Source organism: Candoia aspera, chromosome 3 (genome assembly GCF_035149785.1).
Source record: "Candoia aspera isolate rCanAsp1 chromosome 3, rCanAsp1.hap2, whole genome shotgun sequence".
NCBI classification, from domain to species: Eukaryota; Metazoa; Chordata; class Lepidosauria; order Squamata; family Boidae; genus Candoia; species Candoia aspera.
Window position 1 is genome coordinate 50,943,911 of NC_086155.1, and position 15,525 is coordinate 50,959,435.

Below are 15,525 nucleotides of genomic sequence, written 5' to 3' on the forward strand. Positions count from 1 at the left end.
TGTATCAGCCAGCTCATGGAAATGCTATCAGCTATTATACATCAAAGCAGGCTGCATACTAATAAGGTTATACTTTTAGTCAAAGGGCCTTGGACCTGCCAATCTATTAACCTTTTCCCTTCTTGGGCTTCCAGTTATCAATATTATTTACAGGTACTGGGCTAATGACCAAGGAAGTTGAAAGTTGAGAAGGCTACTCAATACATTTATCTAGCAGTAAATCCCATAGAGTTTTACAGGATTTGCTTCTGCGTAGAGAATTACATTGTGAGCTGCCCAGATTTGGTCTGGAGTCAGGCAGCACTGAAATCAAATGAAATAAATAAATAAATAATAAATACAATTTATAGATGTCAAGAATGAAGTTTTAGAATAAAATATTTTACTAGATATGAAAATTTACTGAACAGTCGATTGATTGTATGCCATCAAGTCAGTGTTGACTCTTAGAGACCACATAGATGGATTTTCTCCATGACGATCTGTCCCTTGCTTGGTCCTTCAGGTCTTCCAACAGCGCACCTATCACCACTGCAATTGAGTCCATCCACTTTGCTGCTTGTCCTCTTCTCTTTCCTTCCACACTGAATAGTTAGCTTGGCCCTATTTCTCTGCTTAACTCAGGCCGTTAGAAGGCTTTAGGCCTAAATATTGTGCTCAGTGAAATGGAAGAGGCATTTTAATTTTATATTTATAGCAATGACTACTCCATATTATTAACTGTTCATCATTTCTGTATTCCAATTAGATAATGTTTGGATTTAGGCTAGTCAGAGGCATGAGAAGGAGTGGGGGTAGTCAAATGATGAAAGCTCCACCCCTTTTGTCAATGCATTGTGTACCTCCTAATACTAAAGGGGGGAAGTTATGTTGCAATGGCATGATGCTGCCTTCATAATTTTAACAAACACCTACAACCCTGAAGGCTCCTCTGTAGGCTTCTCCTCAAACAAGAAGAAACATTTAAGCTGGTTTCCATGAAGTATACTGACATACCAATGAAACTGAGAATTGACAGTATCATTTGAAGTTCTTTACAAAACTTCCTTTTGTAAAGAAAGTTGAAACGAGGCTTGTTCTGATGTCCTGAGTGAGAACACAAGTTAAGAGTAAAGAGGTCCTAAGGAAGCAGAAACAACATAACCAACTTTCTCTTGTTCTTAACGCATTTCTTATGATCAAAGGGACAACCACTCATGCAAGCAGCACCAACAGGTAGCTTTTAATGAGCTGATGCAACTTCATACAGGCACTCTGTTCTCCTCTTACAATTGAGCCAAGCAAAATGCAGATGACATTTGTCACATCTCAAAGATCTTCACATGTCTTAAAAGGAATATAAACTGCATTAATAGGGAATGAATATTTCTCTGCTGATGGAATGCTACAGCAGCCTAGCGATACCTCTCAGCTAATAGTCTGAGTTGCTCTGAAAACTCAAAGGGGTGTTACATAAAAGCTAAATAATACATACAGCATATACAATTCCATTCCCCCTGTGGCAGCATTTGAAATTATTACAATTTATATAACTTGGGAGAATAGATAGAGGATGTTTTAAATGAATAATTGAAAAGAACTTGCACTGCTATGTTTCTAAAACTGAAAATTTTCAAAATGCAAGGTTTTCTTTTTCTTTTTTTTTCTTTTAATATGCTGAGAACCAAGTACTATGCTTTTGAAATTGCCTGGGTAAGCTTCCAGCAATCTTTACTTAATGAATGTTCTGCCTAATATTGGTGCTGAACTCTCACTTGGCAAGACTCAAAGGAGCTTAATTCCTTAGAAGGCCAGATTTTGGGACCTTGACACTAACCTCTAGGACAGTGTTTCTCAACCTCAGCAACTTTAAGATGTATGGACTTCAATTCCCAGAATTCCCCACCCAGCATGCTGGCTGAGGAATTCTGGGAGTCGAAGTCCATACATCTTAAAAGTTGCTGAGGTTGAGCAACACTGCTTTAGGAAGTCCCCACAGACTCTAGTAATCTCGCACAAGAATCTATTAGCTGCCTTTGAACAAGTCAGAACTTTGAACTCTCCACTCCTTTAGGGTTTTAGGCTGGAGCTTTATCAGACCCATTGGAGATACTGGGGATTGAATCTTGGATAAATCATGTACCACCGAGCAACAATCCTCATAGGTAGGGTAGAAAGCCTCCTCTCCCCACACCAGTGAAAGAAACAGTACCACCAGTTCTGTATCCACACACGGAGCAATTCATTCCCAGATTGACAGCTTAATCAATGATGGCTATAAATGTGTATGTTAGAGTCATTTATGATTTCAAACACATCCATAGTATACCCTCATATATTTCCCCAATAATTCTTTTGCTAAGATTTATAGCAAGACAAAGTAATGAATAGTACATATTAACATTTCTACCTAATACAAAATAAGTAAGAAGAGAAAATGCAATTTAGTGGTTTTAAGGTTATGCATTTTATATATTTTTTCATACAGTTTTGACAATGCAGACCGCAAACAATGACTCATGGTTCACCACTTTAATAGCTTTCATGAAGAATAAGGTTCTACCAATTTAAACATCTCCTATAATCTAATTATTATCAGGAGTCCATAATTCTCAAAAACTGTAAACGTTTAAATTTATAGAAAGAGAATAAAGTACAGAACCCCATAAATAAATACAAATAAAAACCTGACAGAAAACTAAGCTCCCCAATTTTAAATATAAATATAAACATGTGGGTGGGAGGACTCATACCTATAATTTCAGAGCCCTTTCATTGAATGCAAACGAAAAGATGCTGAATGCTGATAATTTATCAAAGCTCCGAAAAAGTAAATCTATAAAAACAAAAGGCTTATAAAGAAAAACTGAATTGTATTACTGGTTGGCATTACCCAAGACAAGCATTGTGCTGATGGTTATTGCTAGTAAAATTGTTCTAGAATCAGTGCAATTCCAGAGACTGCTATCTCAGTCACAGAACAGTGAGGGTCCCCAGCAATCGGTTCCCGATGACTGAGTCCAGGTTTTGAACAGCATCACAAGAGACTGGTCTTATTTAAGCCTTTCAGCTCTGGTATAACGTACAATTGAAGCATTATCTGACCAAGCCTGGCAACTGTTACAGTAGTGGCCATTAGCCAGAAAGGACCTTTACAACATGCTGAAACAACATATGTACAGAGAGTCAACCTCATTCATCAGTAACCAGAATCAAAGAAGAACTGGGGATATGAAGCTGACAATATTTTTGAGTGCAGTTTTAAGCTTATTTGCGTGCAATCCTTGAGTGCACTCTTAAGTGTATTTATTCAAGAAATACATCTAACTGAATTTTATTAGGGTTATTTCCTCTGAAATATATTCACAATTTCAGCCAGGTGGCAGTCTATGCTGCAACAAATCTCTTTCACTATCAGGCTCACCAATTAAAGAATTCAGTTGTTGCTGCCTTCTCAAGGAATCACATGTTATGGATCAGGGCTAAGTTTTATTGTAAACAAATTAACAGATTCAAATTGTTCTTCCACATTTTCTTGTAGCCAACCCAAATCCAGGTTTACATTTCTGATTCTTCATCACCCCAGGCTGTAGAATTTCTGTATTCCTTCCCACAGAAATAAAGCATTGTCTTCACTCAGAAATCTCCTCCCTTCCCAATGCCCTGACAATAACCAAGTTGGAAAACCTGCAAGGCCCTTCAGATGTGGCTGAACTACAACTCACATTAATTTCAGTCAGCATGGCCAAAGGTCTATAAGACTGAAAGTTGTAGGCTAGTAACATCTGCAGAGGGGAAAGTTCCCTACCTCTGATATATGCTCATGATATCAGTGAGGGCCAAATCATGAAAAAACAACCTTGGCTTCTTTTTCATCATTCATTGACTTGACTGAACTACAGTGAACATACAGGGTAAATAAGTGCATAGGATTGGGAACAATGACTCATACCTATTGCAGTGTCACAAAACCTGGGTTCGCCATAGTAGTTTTTTTTAAAAAATAATAATCTAGCCTGGTTTGTCACAGAATCCAGGAGCAAGAGCCATAATTGACTGCTGAAGAATAACATTATGCAAAACTGTTCAGCAGCACAGTAATGACTGGAAATAAGTTGTGTTGGGTTATAGCTGAGATAATTCATTTAAAGGAGTTTGGGAGTACTGCAGAGCTTGCAATCTACTTCATAAACCTGGCTTGTAGTAAGTGGCTATATAATAGGTTTGAAATCAAAAGATGTCATAGCAGATAGGTTATATGCATCACTTATCACTTCAGGAAGTATTTATCTCAGTGCAAATCCATTTAACAAAGCCTGGTAATGAACATTAAGTCAAACAGCTCTCTGCTGCTGATGAATTGAGGATGCTCAACCTCTTGGCCCAGTGAAATCATAAAATTAAAGGGTTGTGTTGGAGCTCAAGTGATAGAGCAAAGAGTAGGTCTGTTTGCTCCAGCAACAACTCTATAGGAAGGTCTGCCTCTTATTCATGATACTGAAAGTGAACAGTCATTATGTCATTATGAGAAACATTAGTCACTATTTCTGCATTATCTTTAATTAAATTCAAATATTAAGAAGCAATATTTCTGTTTTCATTTATTTTTATAGGCAGCATGAGGAAAAGCAATGTCTCTATATCTCTGATGTGCTAAATTTAATTTTCAAATCACTGCTTCATTTTTTTCTTCATTAATTATGAGCCTTGCCTTTCCTTCCCCATTCAAAAAAAAGCAGTCCAGGCCTATATGTCCTCTTAACTTAGTGCTAGATGATCAGATTTCATAGTAGGAAATTAAAGAAAGGAATCTAGGTGACTGTCTTTCAGAATTCCACACAGAGGATCAGATTTGTAAACTGACAGTGGCATCATGCAGTATATTTGTATTATTCTCCACAAATGCCTCCTACATTTCCTGTAATTAATCTTCCTCCCTAAACCCTCTCCAAGATTTTCTACTGAGATTTTGAAACTAAATGTCACTGTCTGCTGAGAATCTGATACTAAATCATGCCAGCATTTGAAATCCACTACATCATATCTGACACTAAATTTATAGAGTATCATATAAAATATGCTTAGAACAGGTTATATCTCGCCTTAGAATAATCACTTCTCCAGAAATACATGATTATGACATAGTAATTGGCAGAAGTTAAATTAGGAGTTTTCAGGATGCAGTACAGTATGTAGCAGGAACTTGCACATTCACATGCAAGGATATAGGGTTGCTCCTCTTACACACACACACACACACTTACTACAGATAGAGGAAAATTGGATTCAGAATACAAAGGCACAACTCAGAGAGATCCATAAACTAACTCAACGAAAGGATCCTAATCCACATTTAGCTCTACTTTTGTTATGTTTATTTTTTTCTGATTCTCTAATCCTTCTCCAGATTGGAGGTTTTCTTACCTGGTTGAAGCCATTTTGGGAAGACATTATGTCTCCCCATGATGGATACGAAGAAAGTAAAGGCAAAACGGAATTTCCTTATCCACTTTTTAAAACTCTCCAGAAAAGAGATTTTTCTGTTCCTGATATGTTCTACAGCATTTGATTTTGCTGTGCTCTGATGGCCTGTGCCCACTCTCTAAACTGGAAGATCCCATTTGAGTTTCTGTTAATACTTTTGGCACTGAATGAGAGGGACTTACCACTGGTCCTCAAAGTTGTGGCCACTGCAGCATCCCCATGGACACATGACTGTCATTTGTGACCTTCCCTGCCAGCTTCCCCCAAGTAAGTCAATGGGGAAGCCAGCAGGAAGTCGCAAGTCACTCCCACAAGTTGCTTCCACTTCTGCCACTTTTTCACCTGCCTGCCTGCCCACGCTCCATAGTGCCTGCCCACCCACCTGTGCTCTGTAGCCCTGCCCACGGTACCTGCCTACCCACATACTGTACCACCCATCTGCCCGTAGCTCTCACCCGCTGGCCTGCTTGCCTGGGACTCCCATCTCTTCTCACACTGGAGTCACATGCATCCTTACTTAATGACCCATGCAGTCTTGGGGCTATGACAGCAAGCGGGACTGCTGGGATTGCCGTCACTAAGCAATGCGGTCATGTGACATTGCACTTTACAACAACATCACTTAGCGATTGAAATTCCAGTCCCAATAGCCATCTTAACCTGAGGACTACCTGTATTTATTTAAAGGATTTGTATGGCTGCTCATATTATAGGAAATAACTCGGGGCAGCTTAACAGATAAACAAATAATAATACAACAAATTAAAAGCTCTCTCATACCACCAAGTGCCATCACAGTCCCATCACAAAACTTCAAATGCCAGGCCCATTTCCCCTCCTGACCCAATGCTATGAGAAAAGCCAGGTCTTCCTTGGCCCTACCAGATGGCATTTAAGGGAGGGCGCCTGGAGTGAGCCCACCCTACCTCATGTAGTTAGTTCTAAAAGTACCTTTACTTTTACTTGATGGAGCTCTTTACTATTGCAGGTCTTACTTTGCCCTGAACTGGGTTATAAGCTGTGTTTCTGAGAAATAAAATTTCCTGACTGTTGGCTGTATGTAATATAACACAATTCACACAGTGCCACACCATTTCTGTTTCTTAAAATATAAAATGTGCATAATCAGAATGATGGGGATTTAAAAATAATAAACAAAAATCTTATTGTCTCTATCACAAGGTTGTCATAGCTTCAGTATAACAGGAGTACCCTCCTCCTTTGAAAACACCACAATTACTTTATATATCCACACCCCCTTCTTCCTTACATTGCTAGCAAATTGAACACTTAACAGCATATTTGGATAATGCAAGTTGAAAAGAAACATTATAGAGCTATTTCATTCAATAACATCTTGGGGTATTAACATATGTGTCACAAGAAGAGGATCTTATCAAAACAAAAATGGGATGACAATGGTAAAATGATATATTCCACAGGCTGAATACCCATGGGCACCATGACAAAATAAAAATACATTGGGATACACTGCTCTAAGTCAAGGTGGCAAAATAATTCTGGCTGCTTCTGCACACAAGGGACACACCTATTTGTGAGGAGTGGCACACCTGCAGCCCACCCTGATACCACCTGCAGCCCACCCTGATACCACAGGGCCTTAAGCTATCTTTGAAAACAACCAATTAACTCTACAACCATTTGGCAAGGCTTCCTCTAGAGCTACAGACCTAGATGGCTTCTCCCTAGAAGGAACTTCTAATTGATCCCACCTCCATTCTCTGGGTTTCCCTTGATGGAGTTTTTAAAGGTTAATACAAGAACTCCAAGCAGCTAACAGCAATCTTGCAGAGTAGAAGCGTGAACCAAAAAAGGAACTTGCATATTAAGCTTAATTACGTTCAGAAATAAATTCAGTCTTCACGCTGTAGTTAGATGAAGGATCTTTTGCTTCTGGCTTAGAAGAAAGCTTCCATCTTCTTCTTTTTCAATCTGTATCCCCAAGTAGTAGCTGGCATTGCCCAGATCCTTGACTTCTACTTCTTTGTTCAGGTTGGACATGATTTCATCAAAGTCTCTTTTGCTATTATGGCAAATCATCAAATCATCCGCATAACAAATAATGTACGCCTCTGCCATTTCTGCATCTTGCACAGAGACAGGGATCAGCTTTGCCTTGAACAAAACCTTGCTTAAGAAGTACTTGGTTCAACTTCTTATTCCATGCTCTTGCTGCTCGCTTCAGGCCATAAATCCGCTTCTGAAGTTTGCAAACGAGTTGCTGTGTCTTGGGACTGGCGAAGCCTGGAGGTTGTAGCATGTACAGTTCTTCCTCTATCTCTCCATGTAGAAATAAGGTATTTACATCTAGGTGTTCTACACTCATGTTCTTGGAAGCTGCTAGACTTAGGAGCATTCTGATTGTGGTATGTTTTACAACTGAAGCAAAACATTCATCGTAATTAAGTCCATATTTTTGCAAGAAGCCTTTTCCAACTAGTCTAGCTTTTTATCTTTGTACTTCTCCATTTTCATCTTGTTTGGCTTTGAAAACCCATTTGCATCCTATGACTTTCTTGCCTTTTGGTAGTTTTGTCAAAGTCCATGTTTTGTTCTTATGTAGAGCCTCTAGCTCTTCTTGTGCTGCCTTCTTCCACTTGCTTGCTTCATCTGGTGGCATTTGCTGCACGTTGTTCCACGATGCAGGTTCTTTTGGTAATGGCGACCTTGTGAGGTAGGTGAGTCTCTTGGCTAGAACTCCTTTGTTGGGTTGTGATGAGCATCTTGGAGCAGGTTCAGGAGTGGCACTTGGTGGTTCAGTCCCTTCTGCATCCATGGCCTCATCATCTGACTCTGGTGGAGTTTCTGCCTGGGCCTCTGGGTCCGTGTGGTGGTTGTGTCTTCAAACGTTGGGCTAAACGTCTCAAGCTGGTAACTGCCACTGTTGGTTTCTGCACAGTCATCATCAGCATGACTATGGTGGCCTCTCTCTCGTTCATCGAAGTACACCACTCTGCGTGTGCTTACTTTTCCTGTCTTCGGGTTCAGGATTCTGTATCCCTTGCTTCCTGGAGCATACCCGATCATGATGCCTTCTTCAACTCTGCGGTCTAGTTTGGATCTCTTCTCCTTTGGTATGTGTGCATAAGCCTTGGATCCAAATACTCTCAGATGCTTTACGCTTGGTTTGCATTCATGCCATAGCTCAAAAGTTGTTACCTTGTTGGCTTTGGTTGGCAGTCTATTCTGTAAGTACGTAGCTGTTAAAACAGCATCTGCCAAGTATTTGTCAGGCAGATCTGCTTCTAAAAACATACATCTTACCATGCCCATTAGTGAGCAAGTTTTCCTTTCTGCAACACCATTTTGTTCAGGTGTGTATGGAGTGGTTAGTCTGTGTTCTAGTCTAGTCATGTTAGGTATGTTTGCATGGCTTGTGAAATAAACTCACCTCTGTGGTCACTTTGGAGGGCTTGAGGGGTTCTGTTAAACTTGTTGGCCACCATGGCTACATAGGCTTTTAGCATGTCCACTGTTTGGGATTTCTCCTTCATTAGGTAGGTCACACAGTATCTGGAAAAATCATCTACAAAGCATAAAACATATTTATTTCCACCCGCTGATGCTTGAAGAGGTCTACACAAATCAGTGTGGATAAGTTTGAGTGGCTTGGCTGCCCGCCTTTCCCTTTGTTTGGGTATGGCTGGTCTTGTTGCTTTTCCTTTGATGCATATCACACATTTTGATTGACATTTATCATAGTTGCTTATTTCAAAGTCTCTTACCATGCCTTCAGTTTTCATTCTTAAAATTGCATTAAAATCATGGTGCGCAAAATGTCTGTGCCAGGTGGTGGCGCTGTTGTCCTCCTTTTGCTTCTGACAGGTGAGGCTGACATCTGGTGGCAGCTGTTTGCAGTGCACCTGGTAGACGCCATCCTTTTGAAAGCCTGTAACATACATCTTTTCTCCACTGGTGACTTTACATTCTCCATTAGCATTAAAAATCACATCAAAGCCTTTGTTATTCAACATTGAAACACTTAATAAATTAACTTCTAAGTCTGGCTCATAGAAAACATCTTCTGCTACGAGATCTTTGTATTCCCTTCCATTGATGCATCGCAATGGCACACTTCCTTTTCCTTGAATCAAAGTTGAATTGCCATCTGCTAATGTTATGCTTCCTTCTGTGGTTTCATTTAGTTCACAAAAGTCACTTTTATTCCCACATAGATGCCTGCTGGCCCCCGAATTGATTACCCATTGTCTAGGACATTTATTGGTATCAGTTTTATAAACAGTATGTAACGCCTTTTCACCTTTAAAAGATTTTTCCTTGGATTTATTCTTGAAAAAATCCTTCTTGTTTCTGCAGAACCTTGCAATATGTCCTTGCTTTTTACATGAATCACACACAATGGCTCTTTCCTTTCCTTTTGTTTTTCTGATTGCTCTGGCTCACATTTACCCTTCGTAGCTAGGTAACCTAGCTCTCTGCCAGGGTCTCTATTGTTATGCAGATTATTTTGCTTTCAGCATTCTGATCTGATTGCTCCAAAAATTTGAGAAATATTTTTCCCTTCTATATTCAGACCAGCAACAAATGGAAAAAAAATTATTTGGTAAAGTACTCAGCACAAAAGACATCTTAGGTTTTTGTTCATGAGATTCTGGACTGTGCTCAACTGATCAAAGATTGCCTGTAGCCTGATCAGGTGGTCATTTACATTTCCATTGTCTTCCAAATTGCATGCATGCAGTTCTCGTAAGAAAGAGATTATTTTCTGATCATCAGCTTCTGAGTATAGGGTGCATAAATTCTCAATCATTTCCTTAGCAATAGCAATATTTTTAATCTCTGCTAATCTGTGATCTGGGAGGCATCTGGCAATAAGAATTTTAGCTCTCTTATCCTTTTTCCATTGGTTTTTGGCTTCCTCCCCATCCTCTGGTTTAGTTCAGATAAATCCAGAGCATCTAAACGATCTTCAAAATCTAGCTGCATCCTCAGTCTGAATAGCCATGCTGAGTAATTATCCTCAGTCAATCTTGGTATGGGGAGAACTCCCTCCTCTTTCTCCATTTTTCAGAGAGAAGAAAAAAAAACTTTCTGAACTTTGCCTTTTAAATGTGCAAGCGGCTTTCTTTCTTTCTTTCGGCTGTGAAGCCAAAGCCTTTTTCAAAAACCAGTTCTTGGTCAGTATACTGGACTCTGCTGGGTTGCACTGGTCTGTACTGGTCTGTACTGGGCCCATAACCCTTGATGGAGTTTTTAAAGGTTAATAAAAGAACTCCAAGCAGCTAAGAGCAATCTTGCAGAGTAGAAATGTGAACCAAAAAAGGAACTCGCACATTAAGCTTAATTACGTTCAGAAATAAATTCACTCTTCACACTGTAGTTAGATGAAGAAAATAGAGATAGCTTACTTTTATTCAGTAGATCTGGATACAGGTAGGTTCACAGTAGAAAGCACTTAACCATCACTGGTTCTTTGTAGACACATTTCTACAAAGAATAGAAATGTCTGCGTGCAAGCAAGATGATAAGGGGAGGACCTGCATGCAGCAGCACCTCCTGCTTGCAGGTCTGCCAGAAGGGTAATGGAGACTGTTAATCCCCAAGCCCAAGAAGAAGAAGAGGAAGTCAGGTGACCCACATGACATCCCACAAGCACAATAGAGATGTGATTTTCTAGAGTGAACCCTGTATACTTATGAGACAATGCTGAGCTGATCCCTGAAAATTCCAACTTCCCATTCATTTTCAAAAGAAATCCTTTCTCACTGAAAGAAAGAGCTCTCCCAACAGTGGCCAGCTGAATTTTTCTTATTTTTTGTTTCTTCTCTTGCCACGAAAAGGTAATATGGCCAGCTGAAGAACTATGATGGAAGGCCAAAAGTGTTGGGGTTAATCTAATCTTTGCAGGGTGGGATGAATTTCCAAAAAGCAGATGCCACAAAGAAAAGATTCTCTTCCTGAGTCCCTTCAGATGGCACATTTTAATAGACAGGACCCATAGCATAACTTTCCTGTCAAATCTGATGTGATGGGTAGACACAATCAGGGAGAGGTGCAATCAGTGCTGTTTCAGTCCTGTGCCCAGGCCTGAAGCCTGACTGAAAGCAGTCCAGATAATCAACTTCCTCCAGGGTTCTCTGAAGTTGCCATATAACTATCTTCTCTGCAACCTTCCCCAAAAAGTTAAGGTTGGAGACTGGATGAAAATTGTCTATTATGGTTGGGTCTTGCAATGGCTATTTGAGGAGTGGGTGAACCACCACTTCTTTAAGGGATGGCAGAACCACCTTCTCTCAAGGAGGAAATCACCATAAGAATCCAGGGAAGCCTTAGCTGGAAAGCCTTAGCTAACCAGGAGGAACATGGATCTAAGGTGGCCAAGCTAGTAATCCCAAGAACCCTAACCACTTTATCAGGACCAACAGAATCAAACTCCTCCCAGACTAAGCCTCGGTCACCTCCGTAGGACCTGCTTCAAGGTTAGAGTCCATCTTGGAGTGAATCCAGGCAAATATTTCTGAAAGATACGTAGCACATTCCTCACAGTGACCTTGCAGGTAACCCTCCAAGCCAGCTCTCCCCATTAAATGAGATCACTGGATGGCTATCCACAGATGCAAGGACAGAGAAATCCTGACACTTTGCTACCCTTACCACCATGAAATAGGCCCTAATGGCAGCTATAATCTGTACTTTGTCAGGTTCACTCCTCCACATCCTTCAGCAGCACTCTGGGCATCTCTACACCCATTTCATCTCCTTCAGCAACTCTGTAAACCTGGGGGAGTTTCAGAATGGGAAGGAAGAAGCCACATGGGAGCTATTTGATCCAAAGCTCCCACTGCCCTGTCATGCATTGGGCACTCAATGACCTGGCCTATGGCTGTCATTGTGATAGTGAATTCCTGAGTTACCTCAGACTCTGCCCAATAGAAGGCAGGCTGAACCATAAGCCTAGGGAACTCTGCCAACCTGGTCACAGAATTGAGGAGCTCAGGCAGGGAGGTTGCTATGTAATAGGGAGGCTGGTATAACAGCAACAATCTTAGCTAATTCCTAGTGCTCAATCTAACAAACAGGGTCTCGTATCTGGCGATCTGAGGAGTAGCACCTCTGAAAGCTGCCAGAGAGTCTTAATAACCACAGCTGCTGCCCTCCCCCTAGCCTGGGTTCTCGGCTGATCCATACCCAAAATCCAGGTGGGCACATCTCCAAGGGGCAAATACCCCCGTCAGAGTCCAGCCAGGTTTCAGTAATACACACCAGGTATTACTGAAATAATATATGAGGCAGCCTTATTACAGACTTACCTGGCAATCAGCAACAGTAGCCAAAAGCCAGGGCCTCTGAAAGTCTGTTGGCCAGGAAATGGGGTCAAGCACTGGGGGCCAGAACATGACACTGGTATAAGATACTGGGGCTGCATTCCCCAAGAGCGGCCTGCCTCTTGTCTCCCACTATACCTCCCCCTACCCACCACCAGATATATTCTGGCCCATCTTTAACTCCCCAGAAATCCCCTCCTCCCCTAACCCTAACCCTAGCCTGTCTATGGGTTAGAGGGTTCCAACCACATCATCCACCAGAAAATCAAACTGCCCAGGGGTGGTATATAGGTTCCTGGGACACACAGCACCTCAGGAACTTCTTGCCCTATATAACGTATTATTGTCATGAGTAAGGATGGCGAGCAGGGGGCTCCCATCCAGACTGTTAAGCGCATGCGTAGCACTGAGGAATTGGGCAGCCATTCAAAGAGACACCGATCGGGACCGCCTTAACCTTGGGGTTTTATATGTCTGGGTTTTTCCCACGCTTCTTCAGTTTGTTAGGATTCCTGTTATGTACTAGCAATAAAACATTAGAGACCAGTTCCTTGTCTCAGCGTGTTTCCTGGCTGTTAGGACAATTATGCCCTAATGACTCCTATAGGAATTTCTTACCCTATATAACATATTATGTCCCATTCTTCTGTCCTACCCACCATTATCCCTTCTCATAATCTTGATGAAGAAAGAATGCTATACTATTGTTTATTTGCAGTGGCAGCCTCATTTGGGCATTGAAATATCTAGAATACTTACCATGTGAATACACAGATAAGCCTCCTCCTGCTAATATAGTGCAAATGACATCAGTTCCAGTGGGCACTTATGCACTGAATATAAGAGTCTGCAGGAGTGAAGCCATTGCACATACAGCTGTATGTGCCAATATGGCTTCTTTCTTACTCAAGCCCAAGTGTCTGAAGCAGCAGCATAAGGAACAGCTGAATGAAGTTATCATCTACCCCAGTGTTTCTCAACCTCAGCAAGTTTAAGGTGTGTGGAGGTCAACTCCCAGAATTCCCCCAGCCAGCATACTGGCTGGGGGAATTCTGGGAGTTGACCTCCACACACCTTAAACTTGCTGAGGTTGAGAAACACTGATCTACCCTATCTTGTCTCATCTCTCCTCTCTCCCAGCCCAACCCCTTCCCTTTCTACCATGGCATCATTATCCCTGGCCATCCCACTTTCTCCTTGCATGGCTGCCTTCTGTCCCCGACTAATTTCCCAAGCTCAGACATTCCATACAACCATTCTTCAGAAAGGCTTTTTGAGCCCTTTTCTCAGAAGTAATCTCACTGTGTTCAGTAGGACACATTGCACATTCATTACAAATTTGTATTTAGGATTGCAGCTTGAATATGACATATCCAAATGTTTCTTCTAGCTTGTATTTAATTAGCTCTGAAGTAGGGTCCTGTGGAATTTTAAAAGCTAGGAGATTTATTGTAGCGTACTGTTTTCTTATTAGAACTGATTATATAGGATATATGAAGTGTCAGTCTTAATCAGCATATACATGTGGTATCAAGAAAAAGTACTTTGTAAACAGACTTCTAAAATGGCTATTTTTCAGTTTCTGCCAAGTATAATTTATGTTATGAGAAATATGCTAGTCTGTGAGGTACCCATGCATACCCATCGTATGATTCTCTTCCAAGCATTGATGAAATGTATGTTGTGACATAAACTACATAACTTGCATCCAACACTGAAACACTGCTATGAAAGGCGGAGGCTTGTGTCATGATGCTGCAAAGCACGCTTCATCATTTTTGTATCACAGTTTGTACTAGACACCTAAGTTTTGGGGTTAAGTAACATGATGCACAGAAAGAATAGTAAGCAAAAGGAATTAATGGTAGGTGACAAGAAAAAAGGAATGTAATTAAATGTACTGTACCTCAATGCCCATACCTTTCGATCCTTACAACCATTTTTGGTCCTACCATGTCCACACACTCATTCATACATTGCCTTTTGATCATTAAACTACTCTTTTTTTGAGGATTATATCAACAATATCCGACCATGACTTTCTCAGTCTTCTGCTTCCTTTCAGCCTGTTTACTCTGCCTTCATATATTTGTTCTGTTTGATCTTTATTCATTCTCTCTGTATAATCAAACCACCTCAATGTACTTCTTTTATATTATTCCCTCACCTCTGTATTCATTCAATACCCATTTATTCTTGATCTATTCTTGTTTTGCCACACACACTTTTCAAGTAACACATTCTCATTGCATTCAGCTTAGGGTGAAACCTTGATTTAACAGAACCCCTCCCCCCATTTAGCAGACTTTGAATACAATAGACCAAATTATGTGCAGAGACACCCCCCCCCCATATAAAACAAATCCATTTGTTAAATTAATGTTAAAACTATATTAGTTATGTGTCATTTGCAGCAATTACAACCATTATTTGCGTAATGGCATCATTGCACAAATATGCAAATAATATCAGGCCTGACAAATTACATCATCTGTATAACGCTTTATATAAATTTATTGCAAACAACTTGAATTGCTGTAAATGATGTAATTTGTGATTGAAGAGATGTTCAGGAGTAACAGACACCCCTTCCCCCAGTTGTTTCATTAAACAGAGGTTGCATTATTCTTTTGTTCCTCCTAACATACTTAACTCTGCTTTCCGTAAGAAAAAGCCAATAGAAACATAATCTTATATGCAGCCACTTTTGTTTATTCAACAACCATTCATTCTTCACAATAGACAACATACTACA